The sequence below is a fragment of the Berghia stephanieae genome, chromosome 2, assembly GCF_034508935.2.
Source record: "Berghia stephanieae isolate SIO BIC M18660-M18661 chromosome 2, UCSD_Bste_1.3, whole genome shotgun sequence".
NCBI classification, from domain to species: domain Eukaryota; kingdom Metazoa; phylum Mollusca; class Gastropoda; order Nudibranchia; family Aeolidiidae; genus Berghia; species Berghia stephanieae.
This window is the reverse complement of record NC_088361.1, coordinates 98,887,639-98,897,785: the sequence shown is the minus strand read 5'-3', so window position 1 is coordinate 98,897,785 and position 10,147 is coordinate 98,887,639. Positions and strand designations below refer to the sequence as shown.

The window sequence follows — 10,147 nt, the reverse complement described above, 5'->3', positions numbered from 1 at the left end:
CAATCGACGTGCACTTATATGCAGGTCTGATACCCCAATTTATTACGGGCTCATTGTTGTAATGGAAATCTAATAAAATGACGCAGAATATTGCCCATTACAACAAGGTTGACCAATGCCAATAACTGCGTTCGGGCCTGCATAATATGTCGTTACCAATAAAATAATAACATGTTTTTTTCTCTTCATCATCCAGAATGCAAACATAACAAACCTGCAAGTAATAATGCATAATATATTAGAGTCCATCTAACGCGATAATGGCTAAGCAGTACAAAGCCACTTCTTGTAAAAAGACTTTTAAAAACTTAACTTGAGCTTTTATACAGCGCAATATCCACTAAACGTGCTCTAAGCGCTTTACAAACGGTTCCTGACCAACAGCAACACGTTACATGTAGAACGAGACATGACGCCTGTTAGGCGATATGACAGGTTTTTTTTTTTCGACAAAGACAAAGGTGTTAACGGCCAGGTACTCATTTTACACTTATTACAAGGACTCAACTATGCACCGAGCGAGGCTGGACCTCGGGACCTTTCGATCCGAAGGTGAATGTCGTACCGCAAGACCACATATCCGCACAGAGTGCAAAGCACAAAGCGTGTTGAGTATGATTAATGACTGGATCGGTGACAATGCACTGCTTTGGTTTCTGCGTTGGTATGTTTAAACTTGACTGAAGAAACTATCTGATTTTACTGACACAAACCCACTTAAGACTTAATCGCGTAACAAACCGTTGACTTGCTTTCACTTTGTTGTATTGAATGGGAATTGGATTCCTTATAGTAAAAAGAATAACAGAAACATCGCTGAGAGCGTTGATCAAAGTTAAATCGTGGAAAGTAAGTGCCAGTTATTTTTATTGAGTCTTTGTAGAAACACCACAAAACAATGATCTGGGATTTTTATTTTTTTGTTGTTTTGTTTTGTTTTGTTTTATTTTTTTTATTTATAAGCAGAACTATGGTTTATGAAAACAATAAAATCATGGTCATGATATCACCATCCTTTCATTCTGAAATGTATTTACTAACTGCCCAGAATCAGAAGAAAATGGCTAAAACATGCTATATTGTTAAATACAAAAGAAAGAAAAAAACATTAAAGAAAAGACTCAAAAAAGTAAGAGGCAGTATATAGCCTTTCTCAGTTTTTTGGGGGTTTTTAAATATTTTTTTTACATGCTGTTTAGCCATTTTTAAAAGATGGATGCGGTGATAGGCACCAAATCAACCAATATAGCCACGACCCTGTAACTGTCAAGGTAGATATCTGGTAACAAATATTACAAAGGCATTTATCAAACAATCTGACACCTCTTCGATGTGACAAAAAGGACGAGAATGGTTCACTAGATATAGCATTTTTTTATGGGCATGCTGCTTTTAAGTTAAATGCTCACGACTTCTACCCTCCAAAAAAACAATGGTAACCAACTGTGTGTAACCATTAACGTTTATAGTCAATTAGGGGGAATTTATGGGAACTAATTACCTCCTTGGGAGGTCTCAAGACACTAATAACGGCCTGAGTGACGTTAAGTTCATTCATTCTAATTATGTGGATGTCACAGACCAGTGAGTGACCGAAAATAGTTCAGATGGCGAATGAATGAATACATTATTAATTGTCGGTAAAAATACATATTATGCATACATCGTTTATACATAACAACAACTATTAACAATGACAACAAAATATAAAAGTAATAATTCAAAATATAATAGTGATGTATAATATCTTCTTAATAAAATCTGATTTAAAATCAGTAAACCCTTTAAGGCTTTTCACCGACATGATATGTGATTAACTAAGATTTTCACTAGTTCTATCCACTAAACGAATCTTAATCAACACAGACAACTATGAATAATCTATAGCTAATCTCTAGCAAAATCATTTCCGTTAGGTTTCACAGTTGACCCAGCAGCTACCACATCTCCGTTAGCAGGACAAAAGGCTGGTATTCTATCACTGATGAATAAGTACCCCTTGTTTACAGCAATGGAATAAATATAGTGAAGAACTCAATAAATTGAACTGGTAATAATCATTCTTTTAAGATACAAAACAAAAAACAAAAACAAAAAACAAAATTTAAAAAAAAAAGAATACTTTAAACGAGTCCCGATTATTTCGTGGTAATAATCGACAGTTGGTAGTTATCAGGAGAAAAACAATTACAGTTCGTGATGGAGCGGGGGAATTATGTGTATTTATCGGAATGGTAGTTAAAGAATATAATATCAGGTTGAGGTAAAATGTAACAAAAGTCTGGAGGAGATGGAAACGATTAACCAATAATGGGACAATTATAAAATTCATATTTAAACCGAAAGTAATTGTTCAGAAAAAAAAAAATAATTGAAAAACGTGAATAAGTAGTAGCAGTATGTGAATTGAAATGAACGTCATCATTTGGAAAATTATTTGTGAACCAGGAGCAAAAATTCGAATCTATAGTCACAAATACTGGTCGTTTTTTTCTATTCTTTACAGTGGAGACAAATAAAATTTCTTACATTTTCAAAGATCCTAACCAGTTAACTGACGTACTCTGGAAGAATTCGTATTTAAAAATTTGGCCAGAAAGTTCGTCCTTCAAATATCGGTCGATTTAAATGACCCCCATCCAGGCAAAAACTTTCAAACCTGGGATTTCGCGAAGTTCCATGTTTGAGCGTTTTGGCCAAGATGAGGGTCATTTAAATCGATCGATATTTGAAGAACTAATTTTTTGGCCAAATTTTTATTTTTAAATAGGGGTTTTTCCAGAGTACGACAGTTAACGGGTTAAGTTTGTATTTCTTATCATTTTGATTGTAAATTTACTTATTCAGGGTTCAGGGGCAAGAACCCGAAACGGCAGAGCATCTAGTTGAACGGTGTGTTGTGACGATGCTACCAGGCGGGTTCGCGACGGTGCACGAATGCGGACCGGACTTTGCTGATTGGGTCGATCGTCATAACATAGTAGTGTGAGAACCATATGAGGATGCTCAGGGTTCGATTCAATCTGACATTATACAGTTTTGAGACGATGGTCACATAGGCATATATTTTTTATTTTACGTTTGGGGTGTTTAGAGCCAGTTGGGTAGATGTTTACGCTACATAAAGCGGGTTTTATGGCCATTGGTGAGATGCACATTCCTCCCACCAAATCCAAGCATCAGTAACACACTGTATAGTCACCTGGAACAACTACAAAAGACGTCTAACTTCTACGTCATGGACAAGACCGAAGGGCAAGAGCTCAGGTGGTCGCTGGTTCGGATAAGTAAGTAAGTATTGCCATTGGTTAGTCAACATCTTGCAGACACTTGAGAACAGCCATGCCAGATATTTCTCTCCATCCGTTTGGATTTGAAGTTATGTATCGATGTTTTTATTCATTTTTGCCACTGGCTGAAGAAGAGTTTTTAGCCCAAAACCTTCCGTGTTTGATATTTTGTTCTTATTTGAAGCTGTTATATTCATGTTGTTGTTGTTGTTGTTGTTGTTCATTACTTCTTTACAACAGGGCGTCCGCTCAAAGTAGAATCTTACGTTGCTTTTGTACAACAGGGGCGTCCGCTCAACATACATAGTTACGTTGTTGTTAATAAGAAGCTGACACATAGCATGACCTGCAAGCCGAGGTGAACACGGTACAAACAGTGCTGACTATTGTCCCCCACACCTATTCAGAGACATGTACCTCTTAACAACTACACGACTTGGTGTGTTGAAGGACAACTTCCTTTACAACGTACGTAATGAATGCTACAACAGCGGGCGGTTTTCTGTGGATGTTCAATTCCTCTATTGTTATTTCTGACGAACTTTTAAAAAACTCGAGAGTGGTTAATTTCGACATTGTCTCCTTTATCAGTAATAGTGAATATGTGGCTCACCTCCTCGTAATGGCATCCTGTCGAGGTGACGTGAATGCTGAAAATTAGATTTATATAGCCAATTGTATCAGGTGACTGCGTTTATTACAGATGCTGTTCCTCGCCACCAGGCCCATGAAGCCGGAGTTTATCCCGGTTTCTATAGCGTGAAACGGACAATAGCAATTGCTTGCTACCCTTTTGGATAGGACTCTAGTCTATTGCAAAGTACTTTCGCAGGATGAATGAAACACCACAGATGAATGAGATGATGTGGTAGTGGCGTAGTTAAGATGAATCAAGATGTTTTTGTAATTAAATTGAAGCTTACATTCAATTTCACATTATTATTTATTTCTTCGAGCTTCGAGCAACAACATTTAATTTACATCATTGGAAACAAATTAAAACAACTATAACAAACACTTTCTGTTGGTAAATTCATAAAATAGACAGCCTTCCCTCCCATCACAACACTTATTTCTCTTTTAACGACTGGATCAATCCACGAAAGGAGGATAACGATGATTGGGTGATAAAAGGGACTGGAGTTAATAGATTTTAACAACAGAATCTGAAAATGAAGAACAAACGCGGAAACACGAGAGTCACAGAAGCTAATCAAATTAATTGCAGTCAGCCTTTGTAATTGTGCCTATCAGCGAAAAGCGAAGATTAAAGCGTGAGGGAACTCTTTTCAACAGCAAGAATGGATTTCATTGACAATTTTTTTTGTGTAATTTTCACCTTTGAAGAGGCTTATTACTTCAACGGAACGGGGGGAACACGATATTGTTCAATACAATCTTGGCTAACATTATTATTAAAGGAAGTCTTCGCGTGATATGGTAGCTTCAGAATGGAACTATTTGCAATATTTGATGTGGAGTCAATTTACGTCATCAATTATCGAGTTCGCTGAAGGTGCTAGATCTAGACTGAAGAGCCAAATTATTTGATATCTTGTTGACGGATTGTCCTATTGCTATTTTTATGGAACTTCCCGCTAACTCAGTATGTTTATTGACGTTTGACATTAGACTTCACAGAGATGAATTGTTTATCCTTTATAAACCTAATTTGTTCCAAGAAGGCTTCAGCATTTCGAATCGTGTTTAAAATTTCAAAAATATTGTAAGGGAAATTTATGTAACAAAAATAGTAAAAAAAAAAACACTAACAAAACGTATGATAATAATGATAACACTTTTTATTACAGTACTAATTGGATTAAAATGCGCGAATGCAAATTGAATATCATTAAATTACATTTATCAAGTCATGAGAACTGAGCTGAGAACAATTAATACATTTTATAACTGATATAGATCTCGCGATATGTTTACGTGAATTGTCAAAGTTTTGAAATAGAGTTCTAGTTGAGTAATATTTCTGCCGCAGTGCTACTTCACTCTACACAATCACACTTATTTAAAATTTTGGCCAGAGAATTCGTTCTTCAAATATTCATCGATTAGATGATCCTTATTTTGTAAAAAAAACTCTCAAACCTGAGACTTTATGGAAGTCCTAGGCTTGAGAGTTTTGGGCAAGATAAGCGGCATTTATTTAATCGATGGATATCTGAAAGACGAGTTTTCTGGCCAAAAAGTTAAATAAATACCAAAAAAAAAAAGAGCTATGAGATGAAACAGAGCATTTTGTTGTAATACTGGATTCCTGTATACATTATGGAGGACAATTCGATTAAGTATGGTGTGAATGGCTATTATAAATACGATCTTTACGTAATCATTGATTGTCATCCAAACAAATTATCTCATTTCAAATCAGAAATGTAGATCAGTTATGACTTTCAGATGTTATGTAACCAAGGAACAATTTAGTTACAAACTGCTTGCCGTTTAATGGCACATATTAAAAATCATAGCTTTTCTTCATAAGGGCAACTTGGAAGTAAGATTTATACTCCTAAAAATAAATACTATTTTTTTTAATCTTTCACGTTTAAGATTGCTGGAATGACTTCTGAGATAACAATTTCAACAATACGCTAAAAGCGTCAGGGAATATTATAAGAATTCACCACGAAACTACCAACACCTCCACTTCCACGACGACAACAACGACCACCTCTCCTATTTCTGCGAATAAAACAACAACAAAACTTGAGCATTTATACGGCCTTTTTCAAAAATCTGCCAAATTCCTGTCCTGTGACGATAATTGCATCTTTGAAATATTTGATGCATATATTGTTAGCAAATACTTGCTTACACAGTCTCACTACACATTACTAACTTGTATGAAACATAAAAAACGAAAATCGAGAGAGATTCAGGATAGTTATGACGTTTTGTATTGACTGGGGTAGAGGAAAATACCCTGTCCTTTTTTTTGCATGACGGCTTTAAGTCGAATTTTTAACAAAATGGAGTGTCTTGTTGTATACACCTATGAATTCACCTGATGCAAATTGCCATCTTCTAACATCCTCATAAAAGTTTGTAACAATCAGACTTTTTAAAGTTTTATTATATATTAATAAAGTCTGTCCCCAAGGGGGCTACTCATTCCTGTAACAGCAATGAAAATTAACCAATTAAAATCCTCTTAACAATAGAAGTGCAACTAACAATGTTTTCTCGCCGTAGCTACCCCTTTTTCATCACGGCCGAAACTACAAACACATGATTTTTTCATTCAGTGTGATTTCCAGTTCCACACCGCTTCAAGAATGGTGAGTAATGTTCAACATTAGACCATGACCCTCATTCCTGTTACCAGGGCTTGTTATTTAAATAAGAACTTGTATTAAAAATAAAAAGTATCAGTTTATAGCTTTTTTAAGGCTCTAAATAATAGTCATACTTAAATGTTGGAGTAAATCATATTTTAGGGATAGTATGAATCGAAGCGAGATAAACTCATCCCTGTTACACTCATTCCTGTTACACCCTGTTTTGTAACAGGAATGAGGGATGTAACAGGAATGAGGAAAACATAACAGGAATGAGTAACAGGAATGAGGAATGTGAACTTACTTAAAATGAAACACATGTTTTATTGTCACTAAGTCCTTTGGAGCATAATGGCCCATAGAATCGGAGCTTATCCCTGTTTCTGTAGCATGAAACAGACATTTAACTTATGAACACGAGGTTGGTCTATAGCAAATTACATTCCACAGCAGCACTGGTACCATGCTATACACCTGGGTGAAGCAAAGTGAAGCAACCGGAATGAATTTCCTTGATTAAGGAAACCACTTTATGGTTGTGGAGGTTTTCGAACCTGTTATCTCCAAGTCGGGAGTCCCTTTCGGTAACCACTCGGCCACGGCGCCTCCACATGGTTTATTGATTCATAGCATATTCTTTTGTTTCATAAGGATGTGTTTGGTAAAGTGTTTTGTAAACCACTGAAGTGTTACAGCCCATGTCCATTGAAGTGGTAACATTCATTGTTACAACGTTACCATTAAAAACAATTTTTATTGTTTACATATTAATTTCTTCCATTGCTGAAAGACTATTTTTAGTGCAAAGTTACCTTGCCAATACCAAATGCCTAATGTCCAAACATAGTTTGTTGCCTGTTAGGCTCAGATACATTTTAGATGATTACTATGATTTTAACGGCCCGGTATCGCTTGTACAAATGTGACATTGTATCACATAATAGTCTTCTTTGTTTCTTGACTTTATTCATGTTACACCTTGTTTTGTAATAGGAATGAGGGTGGCGAAATGTAACTTGATATTATTGTTCATTTTCAAGGGTCATAGCTTTGTTGTAACGATTGTTTTATTTTGTTTTCTTATCACAAAGGCCAAAAAAGCCATGATGTCAGCCGAGAGCAACGACTTTACCGTCAAAGACGAGATTGAGTTCCTATTCAACGTGCTGTTAATCTTTAAAAAGAACAAGACAAATACCAGAGCGACAAATCGAATGGAAAGAAAAAGTCCATAAAAGATAAGACACCAAGAGAACAACGCAAACAGAGAAAGAATTGGATAAAAAATTATCACACACACACTACAAACCGGAAACAGCAAAATCTTGACCTGAGTTACACTCCATCCTCACACTCAAAATCTCCACTCCAATATGTCTCTCGTCAAAGATATCAAGCTACTAAAACAGCCAATGAAACCTAAATGTTGAAAAACCAAAGTTTTGAAGAAGTGAAAAGGCTGTCCTCTCTTTCTCAATCGAAAAAGAAATCCGAAAAGTACAAAAGCGCTTGGACAGGTCATTAAAAATTAAAAAAAAAACTTTCGTTGACACCCCGATCAAAAACTAGAAAAACTTTTGAAAGATAGCAGAAAAAACAAAAAAGTGAAAAGAACATTACAAAATCATTTTGCACTCCTATAAGACATCAAACATTTGAGGAACAGAAGGCACATGTACACATCCGTGAAACATCTGGCAGCTGGAATAACTCTCAAAAAATATAATTTCTCGGAAAAATTCGCAAACGACGTCAAATGCCTCCAAAATGTCCAGATCTTGTCAAGCAAATAGTAAGAGATTTTTTCCTGAAAGGTGACACTTCTAAATTAGCTCCAGGAAAGAGAAACACAAAAACAAGAAATAAAGTCAAGAAATAAAGAAGACTATTATATGATTCAATGTCACATTTGTACAAGCGATACATCTCTTGCAACCCATACGTGTCATTTTCTTCATTCTACCGACTTAAGCCATTTTGGGTTGTTACTCCAAGAAAAAGGGACAGAGAAACATGTGCATGTAAAAAATGTGAAAACATTAACATGCTTACTTCAGCGCTTTGGAGAAAAGGAGTCAAGAATGTTCAATAATGTTGTTGGTCACATCAATTAAATTTCATTCATTTCTACAAAGTGATTTGAAGCAACAGGTTTTCAAAGGTAATGATGGAGACATGCCCGAAGTTGCACCGGTTGACTTAAACAGTGATTCAAGGGATGAACATGACCAAGATGACATAGACATTAAGGTGATGCCGACTGAAATCGATTACAATGGTTTGATTAAAGATTGAATGAATGGAAATCATTTGATGAAGTGGTTGATGAATGTGAAAATCAAGCATTACGTGTTTGTGAAATAGTTGGGGCCAGCAGAAGTGTAATCAAAACTCGCATTGGTATTGACAATAGGTGTACACATTTAATTTCAAATGATATACCTAGATCTCTGTGTGATGGGAAACAGTTATTTCCAGTCAAGCTGAGGGCCGATGGGGATTGCCTGCCTGCCTGTGGTGCAGTGTATGCATTTGACAAAGACACACAAACAGACGAAATACGAGTAAGATTGATACAAGAGCTGGCTTTACACAAGGACCATTATTTGTCAGATTCAAACCTTGCTTCACTCAATGACAACATCCAGACAGTTGTTGAATTTTTGTCACAAACTTGGACCTTTATATTCCCGATGTTAACATAAGTGATAAAGATACCCTGGAAGAGTTGTTCAAACTGGACGTTATGTCATTAAGTAAACCAAAATCATACATGGGTATGTGGTAGCTTCTCGCTCTTTCCATTGTTTTAAAAATGCCTCTTTTGTCTGTTTATCCAAACATTCCGAACTGCCACGAAAGAGTATCCTGAATTTAACAAACAATGTTGGTGCTCTTTTGTGGGTCTCTACCAACATAAGCCCCAAATCATTGTATTGGCGCCCTAACCATTTTGTTCCCCTTCTGAGTTTCAATCACTGAGCGTATTGAATTTATAATCCTTTCGAATAAATATGTTGTAATTACTCATTCCTGTAACCGAAAACTCATTCCTGTTACGTCCACTCATTCCTGGTACACAAACTCATTCCTGTTAAGAATGACTTTTTCATGTTTTTCATGCTAAATATAAATACTTGAAAGGAAATATTATTTGTGGTGGTTTAACACATATATACCTAGACTATGGTAAACAATTTTTATTTTTGTCATTTTCCTACAATTTTTTGGAGATGATGATTGCTCAAATAATATCCTTTGTTTTCAAAAACTGATTTCTGAATGCCTTTTGTAAAACAATAAATGTCATTTTGTTGTCAAAATTAGTATCAATGCTCTGTGTTTATTGTTTTTCAATGTTTTATTTCAATAGTTGTCCAAAAATGTGTTAACTTATGTAATGTGACATATTTTTTAAGCGTAACAGGAATGAGTCTCATGTAGATTATAATTCACAAATACTTGAATAAGTGACCAATGAAAACTCATTAAGCCCTGTTATTACAATTTTATGTCGCATACATATCACAGAAAGCATACACAAAATGATGAGTATGTTGGAAA

The 10,147-nt window shown here is 35.5% G+C and overlaps 1 long non-coding RNA gene across 3 annotated transcripts; it reads left to right on the top strand.

Annotated features, from left to right (window-relative positions):
* Positions 1-5,283: 5,283 nt before the first annotated feature.
* On the top strand, positions 5,284-9,909 carry LOC144966002 (uncharacterized). Of its 3 annotated transcripts, none has more exons than XR_013644139.1 (3): positions 5,284-5,593; positions 5,856-6,583; positions 7,675-9,909. It is a non-coding gene; the product is annotated as an uncharacterized LOC144966002 (long non-coding RNA). The 3 variants fall into 3 exon arrangements; XR_013644138.1 differs by having other exon boundaries at positions 5,703-6,583; XR_013644137.1 differs by having other exon boundaries at positions 5,284-6,583.
* Positions 9,910-10,147: the final 238 nt, after the last annotated feature.